General features: G+C 37.9%; 1 long non-coding RNA gene across 1 annotated transcript in view; it reads left to right on the top strand.

Annotated features, from left to right (window-relative positions):
- LOC103098261 (uncharacterized) overlaps positions 1 to 15417 on the top strand; it is a 65873-nt gene extending 50456 nt beyond the window's left edge. Inside the window, exon 6 of the long non-coding RNA XR_001624866.2 lies at positions 15005 to 15417. This is a non-coding gene — a long non-coding RNA (uncharacterized LOC103098261). The remainder of the gene's footprint in view (positions 1 to 15004) is intronic.
- Positions 15418 to 16511: the final 1094 nt, after the last annotated feature.

The following is a 16511-nucleotide window of genomic DNA, read 5'->3' as shown; positions in this document are numbered from 1 at the left end:
AGGAGAAAATAAGGGAAAAAGCCTGAAATAACCAAAAATCTCAGGCCACAAAAAGCTCAAACATTGAGCATAATCAGATAAACTAATATAGAAGCAACAAATTCTGTAAGCAACCAGGAAAAAATATTTTCAAATAAAATGGAAAGGAAATTTTAATAACAAGGCTATTTTGTACCCACTAAAAACCACAAGATGATTCTAAAAGAGATAAAATATAACCCAGTATGACCTATTCTACAAACCCAAGCTAATCATTAATGAAAAAAGATGCACTTTCAATAAAAAAGGCATTCCTATATAGACGATATGACCTGAATAAATTTTTTCAAATACTCAAATACTCTAAACAACAAAAATACAAAAAAGTTAAACAAACATAGCAACCAAGAAAGACACAGATAATGAAATAAATTATCCCCTCAAAATGAACAAAATCTAAAATTAGAAAGACATCTATGGGGATTATAGCAACGACAACAATATAAAAACAAAAAGACTATTAAGAGATTTTTTTCTAAATGTACAGAATGAGACAAGAGTGAAAGCAGAAGTCAAATAGAAGAAGTAATAGAGAAACCACACTGACACATCATGGAATAAACCTCACTATACCCTAGTCAAGAGATAGATGTAAGTGTATGTGCATGTATGTGTATCGCTAGAGTATGAAAAGCTGAGAGGAGAGGAAGAAGACAGAAGGGAATATTGGATGTGCTCTAATCTAGTTAAAGAGTAATAATAAAGGAAAAATTACTCCCGCAGTCTCCCTGGGAAAAGAGGTACATTACAGGAGAATGATTAAAAGGCAAAGGGAAAAAATTGAAGCAGAGGAGAAGAAAGAGAGAAATCTTATTTCAGTAATGGGAGAGTCCTACTGAAGAATTCTCCCAAGGGTGAATAGAGATACCCTATAATCTATTGTACAATAGATACAATTTGCAGAGATTTATTTCTTGGAGAGATCACTCACTTTGCCTCAGGAAATGAGGAATTAGAGAACTGGGGGAGAGGAGGTGGGAAACAAGTGGGGGCAAGGCCTGACACCCAAAAGAATGAGAGGGCATAGACCCAGAGAAAAGAATTTCTAGCAAATAGAGGAAAATATTGATCATGGGAGAGGGCAAAAGAGAATAATGAAAAGCACGTTCAAGCACATGGGAAAATTCCCATTATGAGGCAAGAATTCTATGATAATTGCTACATAGTGAAGTCCAACAGAAAAAAGAGGGCCAGGGAAGAGTTACATGAAAAAAAAAACTTAGAAACTTCTTTTTGCAGTATTATTTTTTCATTTTTTTAGTATTTAGAAGAGAGAAATCAAAATCAGTACCTTAGAAGCTTTAATTCCAGAAGGAATAGTGGTAGTCTCTCGGTGACCGAGAATGATAATTGTCTTTGTGCATTATCATCTATTGATGTACCCTCATGTGGCTTTGGAGTCCAAAGGCTGAGGCGCAGAGTTTGTGGCACATGGGGCATGGGACGCCAGTTGTTATGGGAGGTGCAGTTGTGGCCTGGTGTCGGCGTTCACACCATCGACGTTGTTCATCTTCAAAGGTGGCGGCAGCATGGTGAATGTGGGTTCGCCTGCTGCTTCTGTCAGAGGCAGCAAGTTCTAGTTGCTTTGGTGTAATGCCAGCCCACTTCAAGTTGGACTTTAGCTGATCCTTGAATCTTTTCTTTGGTTGGCCTTGTTTCCTGAGTCCAGCTGACAGTTCACCATAGAATACCTATCTTGGTACAGTGTCCATGTCTTGCAGCCGTACAGGAACGAGCTGAGGACCACTGCGTTGTACACTTTGAGCTTCGTCGCAGTGCTCACACCTCTGTGTTGGAGGACTTTGCAGCGCAGCCGCCCGAGTGCCTGGCTGGCCTTTTGGATCCTGGCATTAATCTCGTGGTCTAGGGACCCGTCGTTGGCGATGGTGCTGCCCAGGTACTCAAAAGTGTTGACGTTAGAAAGCTGCGTGCCGTCGATTGTAATGCACGGCTGGTTCGTTGGCCTCCCTGGTGCAGGTTGGAACAGCACCTCTGTTTTGCTGAGGCTGATAGTCGGGCCAAACAGTTTTGTTGTGGTGGAGAACCTGCCCACAATGGTCTGAATAAGGGGTGGTATAGCAAGTAAAATTTTTTAAACTAAGAAATATAATAAGTTGAAGGAGAGGAGAGGAAGAAGGGTTTTACTTGACTACTTAAATGAGAAAAAAATGGGATCAAGATTTAGATAACTAGATTAAAAAGAACCAAGAAGTTAAGTAAAACTTCAAAACTAGGAAAAGAAATAACAAGAGGGAAGGAGAGACTTGCTAGTGAGAGAAAGAGAGCTGGTAATAAAAGAATTGCCTTAAAGTTGTGACTCATCCTTCATCTTTTAAAAAAGTGACATCATTCAGAATACTGTGCCTTGCGCTTTGACTGATCAATCCTCTGAGTTCAGAAGGCATTACTATAGATTGAGCATAACTGGTCCATCAAAACATTTAAGGTGACAGTGGCTCTGGATTTTCAAAGTCTCAAATTTCCTTTCTGCTTCTACACAAAGATTTTGCTTTGCTTATGAAATAGAGTGCCTTCTTCGATGCTGGGCAGTCTTGTGCCAGCATTTCCTATACATGTCTCCCACTCAATATTAAAGTTCCTCAGTGATCCCTTGAGAGGGTCCTCTTGCCTCTTCTTCTAACCACAATGTGAACACTCACTTTGTTCAAATCATCTTCTGGGTAAGTATGCATTTGGCATTCAGGCTAAGTGGCCAGCCCATCAGAGTTGCACTCTCTAAAATACAACTGAGCTCTAGAGAGGAACTTCAGTGTCTGGTACCTTATCTTGCCAGGTAATCTTCATCATCATCCTGAGACAATTCAAGTGGAAGCTGGTCAGTTTTCTGGCCTGGTACTGATAGACCAGCCAGGTTTCCCAAGCACAAAGCAGTGTAGTCAAGCACAACAGCTCTGTAGACCTTTAGCTTGGTAGGCACCTGATACCTCTTCTCTCCCATATTTCCTTTTGAAGCCTCCCAAACACTGAGCTAGTTCTGGCAATACTTGAATCACCTTCATCACCTATGTGGACAGCCTGGGAGAGTATACTACTGCCAAGGTAAGTGAATTCATCCACAACATTCAAAATTTCTCCAATTACAGTGACCAATAATTCTATGTATGGATGGTGTGTTGCTGACTGGTGGAGGACACCTGTTTTCTTGGTATTGATTGTCAGGCCAAAATGAGCATAGGCAGCAGAGAATCAATCTATACTCTTCTGCGTCTGGGCCTCAGAAGCTGCACTGAGTGTAAGATCATCCAAAACAAAAAGTCTCACACCAGCTAGTTCCCCCTCCACTTTGCTCTTGGATTATAGTTAGATTCAGGTTAAATATTTTATCATCAGTGCAGAGGCTGATCTTGATGCAATTTTCAACCTCATCAAAGGCATCTGACAACATCAAGGAAAACATCATACTGAAGAGCATGCGAGCAAGCACACAACCTTGCCTCCACTGTTGACTGGGAAAGCATGAGAACATCATCTTTCATCCCGAAAGTGAGCATGTGTAAACATGGCATCATGAAACAAGGATTGATGTACTTCTTTAGGCAACCAGCTTTCACCATCATCTTCCACCAGTTCTCATAATTGACAGTATCAAAGGGCTTATTCTGATCAACAAATGTTGCTTCCAGACCTCTATTCTGCTCCTGGCATTGTCGAGCAGCCAACAACACATTGACTATTCCTCAACCCTTTATTAGGCCACATTGACTCTTGAGCAGGTTACCATCTTGCAGATGAAGGATCAGCTTGATTCAGGAGAACTGTCAAAGATTTTGCTTGCAATTACTAAGAGAGAGCTCCCTCTGTGGTTGTCATAGGAAGGCTTGTTTCCTTTTCCTTAATAGAGTTGGACAACGGAGATATCTTTAAATTCCTGGGGGATGACTTCTCCTTGCCACATAATCTAGTTGTCAGTCAGCTTCTATATAAACAATGGACCCTATGCCTTGTAGAGATCTCTATTGGTATAAAATCAGTACCAGGTGCTTTGCCACTTGAGAGGGGTTTGATGGTGTTCAGTACTTCTTCAATTGCCTTAAAGTACAGTTAGCTCAAATAACTATTTTTAATGCTATCTTTATGGGGGAGAGAGAGAAAAATCCTAATTCAAAATACATATATATACATATATGTAATATATTCAAGTCAAATGGAGGAAAATACAAATCTAAATCTCATAATTTAAAATATGAATATGTTAAATAATCAAATAAAGTGAAAGTGATAGATTATGTAAGAAAACAAAAACCCACAATCTGTTGCTTACAAGAAACAGACCTAAAAACAAGACCATGCAAAGAATCAAAGTGAGAGTCTATAATAAAATTTACTATGTATCAAGTGAATCCCAAAGCAATAGTTTCAAATATGCTATTAGACAAAACAAAACAAAAATTCACAATATAAAAAGAGGGAAACAAAGAAACTACATTATACTGAAAGAAAATATAAAAAACAAATTAATATCAACATTAACTTTTTGTGTTCCAAATGCCTTACCCTATAAATTCATAGAGGAAAAATTAACTCAATTAAAAGAAGAGAAAAAGAATAATACAGTAGTGTCAGGAGATTCTATGTCTGTCTCAATTTTGGAGCAAAAGGGAAAATACGAAATTGAAAAAATTTCTACAGAAAAAAAGCTAAATGATTTAAGGCAGAAGTGTTATGAGACTTAATTAAGACAAGGGATGTAAAGTATTTTGAAAACCTTAAAGCACTATGTAAATGCTAGTTTTTTATTATTATTAGCCTACAGTTACCAGTCCTCTACTTTGGTGATGACATCATTCCCCAAACTTTCTAATGCACCCCTATTGAGCTTAAGCAATGTTTACAGAACAATAAAAGGGTGTGCTGATAAAGTTTTAATACCTAGGATCTCTGGAGATAAAAAAGTATGCCCAAACATTTTATTTTATTTTTTTAATTTATTTAGTTAATTTAGAACATTATTCCATGGTTACAAGAATCATATTCTATCCTTCCCTCCCCTACCCCCATCCCTCCTGTAGCCCACTCGAAATTCCATTCGGTTTTACATGTTTCCTTGATCAGAACCTATTCCCCTGTTGTTGATGTTTGCACTAGGATGTTCATTTAGAGTCTACATCCCCAGCCATATCCCCTCAACCCATATAATCAAGCAGTTCTTTTTCTTCTGTTTCTACTCCAACAGTTTTTCCTCTGAATGTGGATAGTGTTCTTTCTCGCAGATCCCTCCAAGTTGTTCAGGATCACTGCATTGCCACTAATGGAGAAGACCGTTATATTCGATTGTACCAGAAACAGTGTGTACAATGTTCTCCTGGTTCTGCTCCTTTCGCTCTGCATCACTTCCTGGAGGTCATTCCAGTTCACATGGAATTCCTCCAATCTATTATTCCCTTCAGCACAATAGTATTCCATCACTAACTGATACCACAATTTGTTCAGCCATTCCCCAATTGAAGGGCATCCCCTCATTTTCCAATTTTTTGCTACCACAAAGAGCACTGCTGTGAATATTCTTGCACATGTATTTTTCCTTATTATCTCTTTGGGATACAAACCCAGCGGTGTGATGGCTGGGTCAAAGATGCCCGAACATTTTAAAATTTAATCTACATTATTAATACTTTCTTAAGTCTTGTAATGAAATTGTAATGTATGGCCAGAAATGAGGGAGAGAGAAAAAGATTGAGAGAATGGCGAGGGGGAAGAGATTGATCTTCCCCTCTCTTCCCTTTGGAGATGATAAACCAGTTTTGTCTCCCTGAGGGACAGAGTATGTCTCCTCAGAGAATGGCTCTGGGAGGTGGAAGTTAAGAACTAGAGGAAAGAGCTTTGGTAAAATGACACACTGCCTCCCTTTTTTATCTCAGCTATGGATGTGAGGCAGGATGGACTCTTCTGTCTCTAGTCCCTCAAGTACACCAACTGTCACTTCCTCCCCAAGATCTCGAGCTACTCCTCAGCCCAGGGAAGAGGATTGCTCCTTGGATCTAATTGTTTAGATCCCTAGGATCCTGAGCTAACCCTCCTCTTTAGGTAGAGGTTGGTTCTCCCCAAATCTTCAGCCCCCTTTCCTAGAGTTAGGACCTATCCAGACCTGATTCTAAGTATTAAACACTTTATTTGGGTTCACACAGGGAAGGGTGTCAGGTGAAGAAAGTGGGTAAGCAGGAAGCCCTATTGACTGGCAGACTGACCCCCCCAAATCTCAGGGTTCAGGCTCTCGGCCTTGACCCTCTTCTGGTCAACTACTGGTTTGGTCCTTACTCCTAGCTTGAATATTGGAGACCAGAACAAGTTAGGGAAAGAGATGGAGAATAAAACTTTGGAGAGAGGATTTCTCTATAGACGGCTTTCTTCAAAGTCCCAGTCCACAGTATCTTAAGCTGAGTGAGAGATATTCAGGAGTTCAATGGGAACAGTTGATCTCCAAAGAGAGACCCCAGCTTAGGAGATCTGCTTCTCTGGCTCCCAGCTGAAGAAATCCCAGAGCAGTTGGAGTTCTTCCGGCTTCTGTTCTCTGACTGGAATCTTGAGTTTTTTCTCTTCTTGTACCTCCCCCTCTCATTCTCTGCTCCTTGCACTGCTGGATCTGATTCCTCTCTTACAGTCTGGACAATCAACAAAACAATAAATCAAACCCTGATTTGTAGGACTGATGAGGTGTCAATGAGATCTCATTGGATAAAGAATGTCAATATTTCTCAGCACTACAGGAAACTTTGGCAAAAACTGGCCATTTTTAGGGCACAAAGATATTTAAAACAAATATAAAAAGGCAGTAATAGTAAAAACATACTTTACAGACCCTAACACAACAAAAATAGTAATCAACTCAAAGAACACAAACAATATAGATCCAAAGAGAGACTTCACAATGAAAACTTAAATAATGAGTCAAAGAACAAACCATGTAAACAATTAATACTTATGTAAAAGAAAATTAAAATGATCAAACATAAAGCAGTTCTTAGAGGAGAAAATATGTCCCTGCAACCATTTGTTAACAGAATAGAAAAATAGAGAACTAATGAACTGAACATATATATATATATATATATATATTTTTTTTTTTAAACCCTTACCTTCCGTCTTGGAGTCAATACTGTGTATTGGCTCCAAGGCAGAAGAGTGGTAAGGGCTAGGCAATGGGGGTCAAGTGACTTGCCCAGGGTCACACAACTGGGAAGTATCTGAGGTCAGATTTGAACCTAGGACCTCCCGTCTCTAGGCCTAGCTCTCAATACACTGAGCTACCCAGCTGCCCCCTGAACATATATTTTTTTAAAAATTAGAAAATAAATAAATGAGACATAAAAAGGAGATATTTAAAAGTAAAGAATAAATGACAATCAAAACTAGTAATGATAAATAGTACTAAAAGCAGGTTCTTTAAAAATGTCAATAAAATTTATATTATTAATTAATCTGATTTAAAAGAGGAAGGATCAAGTAAATAAAATAAATGAATGAGATGAAATAACAACAAAACTAGAACTAAAAAAGAATTATCAGTACCATACATAGTTATATGCTACCAAAACTGAGAAAACAAAGGAAACAGATGAATGCTTTCAAAAATATAAAATACCCATAACTAATGGAATACCAACTAGAGATTCTAAATAATACAATTTGGGGTTAAAAAAGAACTAAGTGTAAAAGAAATATCAATGTATCAGCAGCTGAGTGGAGGAGAAACTGGAGAGAAGAAAATTGGATTCAGGGTAGCCAATTAGGAAGTTATTGTAAACATTCAGATCAAAAGTAATAAAGGTCTGGACTAGAGTGGTTATGAGGTGAGTAGAGAGTAGAAAGTAGAACATAAGAAAAAGAAGTTGAATCAGACAAAATTTGTGTGGTAATGGAAAGATGAAATGACAGAAAATAAGGATTTGAGCTTACAAGATATTGATTTTTTTTAAAACAATGCATGCCAGTTGTTCAATAAACCAAGACTAGATCCCTTCCTCAGCTTGGGGTGAGACCACAAATACAAAGGAATACATTTTTATACATTAAAAACCATTCGACAAACAAGATCAATTTATTTGAAAAAATTCATAAGATACAAAATTAGGTAATCTAATTTCTAATTAAAGAAAAGATTAGGAACTAAAATATGAAAATAAGATATGAAGGGTGAGAGACAGAGAATTAAAGATAACCCTGCATATTTGATGACCTCTAAAGTTACTTTGAAACATGCTAAGACTCTATGATCTGAGTCAAAACAACCAACATCCCTAAAGTGTACTTTGGTATCCCTTCCACAAGAGACACAAAATACCATTTGTCTAGGGATCACTGGAATATTCTGTTTAATCCATTCAGTACAGGTCATAGGCAAATTACTTTGTGCTTTCCTCTTGTCCCTCCAAGTCTACCTGTACTTCCCAATTCTAATTGAATTCCTAGTACACTCTTTAAAAAACAAGCAAACAAACAACAACAAAAAAAATTCTTACCTTCTGTCTTAGAATCAATGCTAGTGGTTCCAAGGCAGAAGAGAAGTAAGGGCTATGCAAGGGAGATCAAGTGATTTGCCCAGGGTCACACACAAGTGTCCACCTGGCTATTCCTCAGATACACTCTTAGGGACCCATAATCCAAAGGTCAATATTTTTCTTTATACAATAGGGCTGACTAGAAAGATAATTGGGAGCAGATACAGATAGGAAGCGTAGAAAGATAATTTCATTTGTGCTTTGTATTTGGCATGATTGGCTCTTCCAGATCACTTCTTGAGTAATGCCTGTCCTTCGTTTTTCCTTTTCACATATCTTTTCTTTCTTTTCTTATTTTCAGTTCTAAGCCTTTCTATCATTTCTATAAGGTGACCAAATAAGTAATAACATAACAATAGGATTTCTAAGAGTCAAAGAAGAGAGAAAGGGTCAAGCTCAATAAATAAACAACCAACTAAGATAGTTCAATCTTTGAACCTAACTGGACCCAAATATCTTCCCAACAAACCTACTAGATCCCTGAAATTTCCACCATTAGAGTTGTGAGAGTTCATTTTGATATATTAAATAAATACAAAGGTCAATGAGAATTTCTGTGTATTCCTGTGTCTGAATTCTGGGTTAGAGATTCCATCCAGTCTGCTGCTTTTTGCATTTTTTTTGTATGTGTGTCTTTAGGAATCCCAAAGATGTCTTCCTTTTTAAAAAATTGGGCTAATAAAGGGGATAATGGTTCTTTTCCTGTGTTCAGGGGGTCCCATGACATGGGGATGGGGAAGGGTAGATAGTTTGATGGACCACCTCCTAATTAACTACTTGGCAATTAGAGATGTCTTGGCACATTAAGGGGAAGAGTTGAATAATGAGCTCCCCAAAGTGTATATAGATATTTGATCCAGGTTCATCAACATCTTTGGTGGTGGAGAGGGCCAATAATCTCTGACTTTATTGGTTATGATGCTGGCCTAATCTGATATTCTTATCCAAAATCAGTCTCTCAAGGACATTTTAATGGTAACAGAGTTAATTATTTGGTTTCATGTATTAACCCACCCCCCACCAAAGCTCCTTGTTAAAAATACACTCAATATGACTGATGTTTATACAAGGTGTCCCAAAAGTCTTAGTGCTGCCATTAAAACTTAAAGCTGCATAAAAGTTTTTGGAACATCCTATAGAGGCTGGGGTTTATGCAGTGCCTTATAGACATTACTTCATTTGATCACAAGATATCTGAGAGAATGACAGAATAGAGTTGATATTTATATAGCAATTTATAGCTTATAAAATACTTTTATATGCATTATCTCATTTGACCGTAACAATCCTAGGAAGCATTTGTCATGGGGGTTTTATTATCTCCATTTTCAGATGAGAAAGATGAGGTGCAAAGTGACTTTGCCCTTAGGAAAACATCAAGGATGTGTTAAAGACAGGATGTAAAATCAGACCTCTCCTGGCTCATAATCCAGAGTTCATTTCACAATAACACTCAGACTTGCACTTTTACCGAGGGATACATCCTAGCTTTTCACATTAGCTTCACATCAGCTAGGGGGAAGATAGAATCTCAAGAGGGAACACAAGTCTGGTAAATCTTGGTGGTAGTGTGTTAGGAGTGATAGCTTTTAGGGGCATACGGGAAAGCAGGCAGAGCACAAGACACTTCATCTGGAGATTTACATAGTATGGTCTTTGGGAAGTCAGAGGATAACACAACACTGATTGGCTGAAATGAGTAGATCACCAAAGGAGAAAAGAAGGAACAAAAAGGAGGGAAGGCATCTGTGATACATTTTTTGGTCTTCACAATTTTAATTCTAAGTGGTCCTTGAAATGTCTTTCTCTTTCCTTCTACTAAATTCCTTGGATTGTTCTCTTATTGTTCCAAACAAATATTACATTTCTCATAAGGTTCCCATTTTCAAAATTTTATGAGGACTTGAAGAACTAGGACTTAGGACACGAGCTTCAGGACTTAAGTAACTAAAGATATTTATTTAATCAGATACTATATAGTCTTAAAAACCAACCTGAAGAGCTTGTCTAAATTCAACTATAGTCTAGTTTTTATTGTTGTTATTTAATCACTTTCAGGTGTGTCCAATGGTCTGTGGCCTCATCTGAGACTTTCTTGGCAAAGATACTAGAATAGTTTGCCATTTTCTTCTCCAATCCATTTAACAGATGAGGAAACTGAGGCAAACTAGAGTTGAGTGATTTGCCCAGGGTCACCTAGCTAGTGTCTGGGGCCAGATTTTAACTCAGGATGATGTCTTCCAGATTCCAAGCCCAGTGCTCTATCCATTGTGCCATCTAGCTGTCTTACTTTGCCTTAACTTTGTCCTTTCCTTCATATATTACATATTCAATTACCCTCAATGCCTTCCCTCATTCTATGGGCCTTTCATCTTCCCCTTCCTAACTACCCCACCTCTCTGCCTAACCAAATTCTATCACTTCTTCAAAGATCAATTCAATTTCCATCTCCCAAAGGAATCTACCCTGGCAATTTCATCACTCATTGTTCTATGCCTTCTTTGTACTCATTTAACAGCATTGATTTGCATTGTCAAATAATTTATCATTTAATTATATACCAGCTTATACTGTTCTCTTATTGTTTTACATGCATTCTTTTTGCCAAATTCCTCTACAACCTGGCTGACTTCTTTTTTGTATCTATTGCAGACAGCCCTCCTTAAATAGAGCAAGCAGTCTATTGTATCAAAGATTAAACAAACATAAATGGTCCTATATGTACAAAAATATGCATAGCCATTTTCTGTGGCGACATAAAACTGGAAACTAAAGAGATGCTCATATAGCAGCATGAATTGTGGCACATGAATGTGATGAAATATTATTGTAAGAAAAAAGGAAATAGATGGTTCCAAAGACTTTGAAAGACTTAGATGGACTGATACAGAATGAAATAAGCAGAACCAGAAGAAAAATTTAGATCATAACATCAGTATTATAAAAAGGAACAGTGAAGACCTTTACAAACTAATTTTATTCATTTTTTTTTAAAACCCTTACCTTCCATCTTGGAATCAATACTGTTCCAAGGCAGAAGAGTGGTAAGGGCTAGGCCATGGGGGTCAAGTGACTTCCCCAGGGTCACACAGCTAGGAAGTGTCAGAGGTCAAATTTGAACTCAGGACCTCCCAGGTCTAAGCCTGGTTCTCAATCCACTGAGCTACTCAGCTACCCAGCTTCCCCCAACAAACTAATTTTAAAATGAAATAAGCTGAGCCAGGAAAGCAACTTATATAGCAACAAAATTCTTACAACTACTTTAAAATGTGTAAAAATTATGACCTATATAATAATCATTCATGATTCTAGAGGACCAATGATAAGACATGCCATTTTATCTCCTGACAGAAGTGATGGATTTGAAGTGCAGAATGATATGTACTTTTGTATTCAATCATTGAGAGAATTTTTATTTCTAAACCATGTATATTTGCTACAAGAAATTTGTTTTTATATTCTCTGTTTTTCTTAAAACCCTTATCTTCCATCTTAGAATCAATATTGTGTATTGATTCAAAGGCAGAAGAGCGGTAAGTGGTAGGCAATGGGGGTCAAGTGACTTGCCCAGGGTCACACAGCTAGGAAGTGGCTAAGGCCAAATTTGAACCCAGGACCTCCCATCTCTGGGCCTGGCTCTCAGTCCACTGAGCCACCCAGCTGCTTCCTTCTCTCTTTTTAAATGGGTGTAGGGTGGGGAGGAGAGAAAATAGATTTCTATTAACTAAAAAAAATTTTAAATAGACTGAACAATTGTGCTACAGATGTAGAGTATTGCAGGCACTTTTACATGAGGTCACTATTTTTTTTTTAACTTAGAACATTATTCCTTGGTTACAAGAATCATATTCTTTCCCTTCCTCCCCTCTCCCCCACCCCTTCCTGTAGCCGACACACAATTTCATTGGGTTTTACATGTGTCCTTGATCAGAACTCATTTCCATGTTGTTGGTGTTTGCATTAGGATGTTCATTTAGAGTCTCCCTCTCCAATCATATCCCCTCGACCCATATGATCAAGCAGTTGTTTTTCTTCTGTGTTTCCACTCCCACAGTTTTTCCTCTGAATGTGATCTTTCTCATAGATCCCTCTGAGTTGTTCAGGATCACTTCATTGATGAGGTCACTATATTATAAGATTTGTTTTTTTTACTTCTATTACTAGATACATCTCACAGATTAGGGTAACCTGTAAATGTTTGTAATATAAAAGTAAAATAAGCCATAATAAATATCAAACAAGATGATCACACACACACACACACACACACACACACACACACACACACACACACCTCTTAAGGCTTATATGAAGTGATGCAAAGTGAAATGAGAAGAACATATATTATGTGCACATAATATATGATGATCAACTGTGAATGACTTTTATCAAGAAGGGAAGGATGCTGGATATTTCCAAGGGACTCATAACAGAAAAGGACATCCACCACTATAGAAGGAACCAGCATGCAGACTAAAACAAACATTCCCCACTTTATTTACTCCATGAATTTTTCTCTCATGTAAGCAGTATATATCTTATTTCAAAACAGGCAAATATGTATTGTAGGACAATATGTGTACAATTTATAGCATATTACCTCCTTCTTGGGGAGGGAAAATTTTAGGAAATTAGGAAATTAAGGCTTTCAGGATCTTCACAAATTATTTATGCCTTGATGCCAGAATTCTAGGTAAAGACCTCCCTGGGGTTTACTAAGTCACAATTTAGTTTTATGAATGATACAAAATGAAACAAATAAATATGTTAATAAAACTTTTTTAAACGCATCATAAGGATTATCTAAGCAAACCATTCATTTTACAGATAGGGAAACAGATTCAGGTGTATAAATTGACTTCCCCAAAATTACAAAGCAAGCAGACAAATCTCCTAACTCTGGAACAATGCCCTTACCAGTATACCACACCATCTTTTCAAATGTGGAAACTTTCTCCATGAGGAATGTTATTCTCAGCAGCAGTGAAGATGAACAATGTGGTAAAAAAAAAAATTGAACATGGAAAATAAAGTCAACATGCTAATCTCTTAAATCTGCTTCTTTCTGTATTTTTATTCTCAGAACAAGGATCTCCAATTCAACATTTCTGGCAATTAGTCACTGAGCCTTTTCTCAGATGATGTTGAACCTACCCCGTCCCAAGGCAGCCCACTCCCTTCCTGGAAAACTCTATTATTATTAGGAAGTTTTTCCTCAGAGTAACCCCAAATCTCTATCTGCATCTGCTCCCGTAAGAGGCTAAATAGAACAGGCTAATAGCTATCTTCATATATTTGGAAAGCAACCAATATGAAATGCATGAAGACAACTATCTTGCCCCTCCTACTCTGGTGAATGTAGTCCCACCCACAAGCTCCCACGGAAGAATTCAATAAATAGCTCCCTTGGGGAGAAGGTCATTTTGTCCCAGCTGTTCTGAGTTTGAGTCCAGAGGGGAATGAGACCTGGCAGTCACACAAAGTTTGGGACACAAACAAAAAGAGCTGAAGAGAGCAGTTGGGAAAATTAAGAAATAGGGCAGAGACTTTAAAGGAGTGGAAAACAATTTGGGATCCCCCTGCAAGTGGTCAGCATCTTGGGACTACAAAAACCCAACTGGAGGAAAGGCCTTATGGGTAATTAAATTTCCCCCAGAATAGCATAACATGGTTTTTTCAGGGTATGTTTTCTCTTTGCCTCTTTCTTGTATTTTTACGGGGTGCTAAAAACACCCCAACTATATCCTGTTTTGCTACCCATCCCACCAGTGTTAACACACTGCTGATGGGCTTTTGTAACCTAATTTTCTTTTCATAAATTAATTTATTCTCATCGTATTCTGGCATGAGAACAGAGTATACAAGAGGAGATGTCGCTCAGAAGTTTTGGATCTCACAAACTATTTATGTCTTGATCCTAGAATTTTAGGTAAAGACCTTGCTGGGTCTACTCAGTCACAGTCTAGTTTTATGAATGATACTATAAACTCACTTAAGCAGAACCCCAAAACTTGAATGAGAAGATCAATGGAATTCCCTCTGAAAGAATGACTCATTAGAACATGATGCCACTGAAAAAGTGAACTCCCCATATAAGTTTAAAAAAATGGAGGGGGGCAGAGCCCCTCAGTCTTCACAATGACCCCTAGTGTTCCATAAACATTCCTAGCTCCTTCAACATACCCTTATGTAACAAGATTTGGTGCAGGCCCAGACCATTTGATATGGAGGCATGCACGTAGAAGGTACCAGAAACCTGATTCTGTTACATGGGCAATTTGGAGGATGCACAGACTTTCTGCACTGGCCTACAATGTGGTTAGGAGCAGTCCCTTTCCATTGGCTGTGTAGCCAGAACTGGATTCATTTTAAAAACTACCTGAAATAGTCTTTTCTCTTTCCTAGCTTCATCCAGGGGTGAAGGTTTTTGTCGTGTTTGTCTTTTTCAGGTCTAATCTTGGGGAGTGGAATCCCTGACCTTGGAGCTTGGGCTGTAGACAGACAACAGAGCTGAGGATTTCAAGCCAAATGTTGCAACCAGACAAGCAGAAAAGTCCAGAGAAGGCAAAGTCTTGGGATGCAAGAGAAAGGGGATGACGTTGTTGGATGTGGAACTTTTTTAGGATTAATGCTTTGTAGGATCTGTGCTTAACCTTGAACCTAATTCCCCTCTCCTCTCCAGACACCAAAGTGGTACAGAGATATTATGCCCCCTAACGTGCTGAGAGAAAATGTTCTTGATATATTTGTAAAATAAATATTCCTTTGTAAAAACTACTTTAAGTTGTTAAATAAAATGAGGGTGCTTAGATTCTAAAAACTGGGGAGAAAATAATCAGTGGGAGATTGAGCCAATAGAAGAGATCAGAGCCTCTCAGATCCCTGAGCATACTGGAAAACCATGGGAAAGGGGTAAAATGTAATATACCTGGTCCTTAGACAGTAGAGTCAGAGCTCACCCAATTGTTGCACCTATATAGTATGATCTAAGATCCTTTATCATCATGACACATACTTTAAATTCCTATAGTATCGGTTATCTAGATCATTCAATAAATGCATGGTATAGCCAGGATTGTTATTCAGCTCTTCAATGTATGTGAATCTTGTGTCCCCAGCTCAGTTATTTAGAAGATAGATGCCAAGTACTGTGCTTATTTTATATTCCTCCAAAGCTCCTAATACAGGACTGAGCATTTAATAGACATTTAAAAAATACTAACTGAATTAATAAAATTCACTCAATTTCTGCCACTCAACCTCAGTTCTAATTATGTCACATTCATTCTGCTTTGAGATTTTATGTCTTACTATTATCCTCATTATTTTTATTTATCATGTCACCTAAGAGAAAAGTGAGAACACTTAAGAAAAAGGAAGTAGCTGTTTTAATTAAGAAAATCAAGACAATGAATGTTTCATGCTGTTCTCTAACCAAAAGTGTTAAACTTGCAGTCAGGTATAAAACTCCAGATTTCATCCTAAACAAAATTAAAATGTAATTGGGGGCTGAAGAACAGCTGGGTGACTCAGTGGATTTAGAGCCAGGCCTAGAGACAGAAAGTCTGGGGTTCAAATCTGAACTCAGACACTTCCTTGCTGTGTGATCCTGGACAAGTCATTTAACCCCCATTGCCTAATCCTTACAGCTCTTCTGCCTTGAAACCAATACACAGTCTTGATTTTAAGATGGAAAGTAAAAGGTTTTGGGGTTTTTTTTATGTAATTGGGAAAATACAATAAAACATAGGTAGTATTAATTTGTGATTTTATGTCAATACACAGGTAGCTGAGATCTGTTTGATCTAAGGAAACCGTTTTGGTAGAGAATATTATATGAATGTTCACTTCATTAATGTATGATGTAAAAACCCACCCTATATCTTATAAAGTTGGTCTACCTGGCAAGAGTACCTGAGATTCAACCTTCACCCACTCAAACCATAACTCAAGAGC

Source organism: Monodelphis domestica, chromosome 5, assembly GCF_027887165.1.
Source record: "Monodelphis domestica isolate mMonDom1 chromosome 5, mMonDom1.pri, whole genome shotgun sequence".
Classification (NCBI taxonomy): Eukaryota; Metazoa; Chordata; class Mammalia; order Didelphimorphia; family Didelphidae; genus Monodelphis; species Monodelphis domestica.
This window is presented reverse-complemented; position numbering and strand designations above follow the sequence as displayed.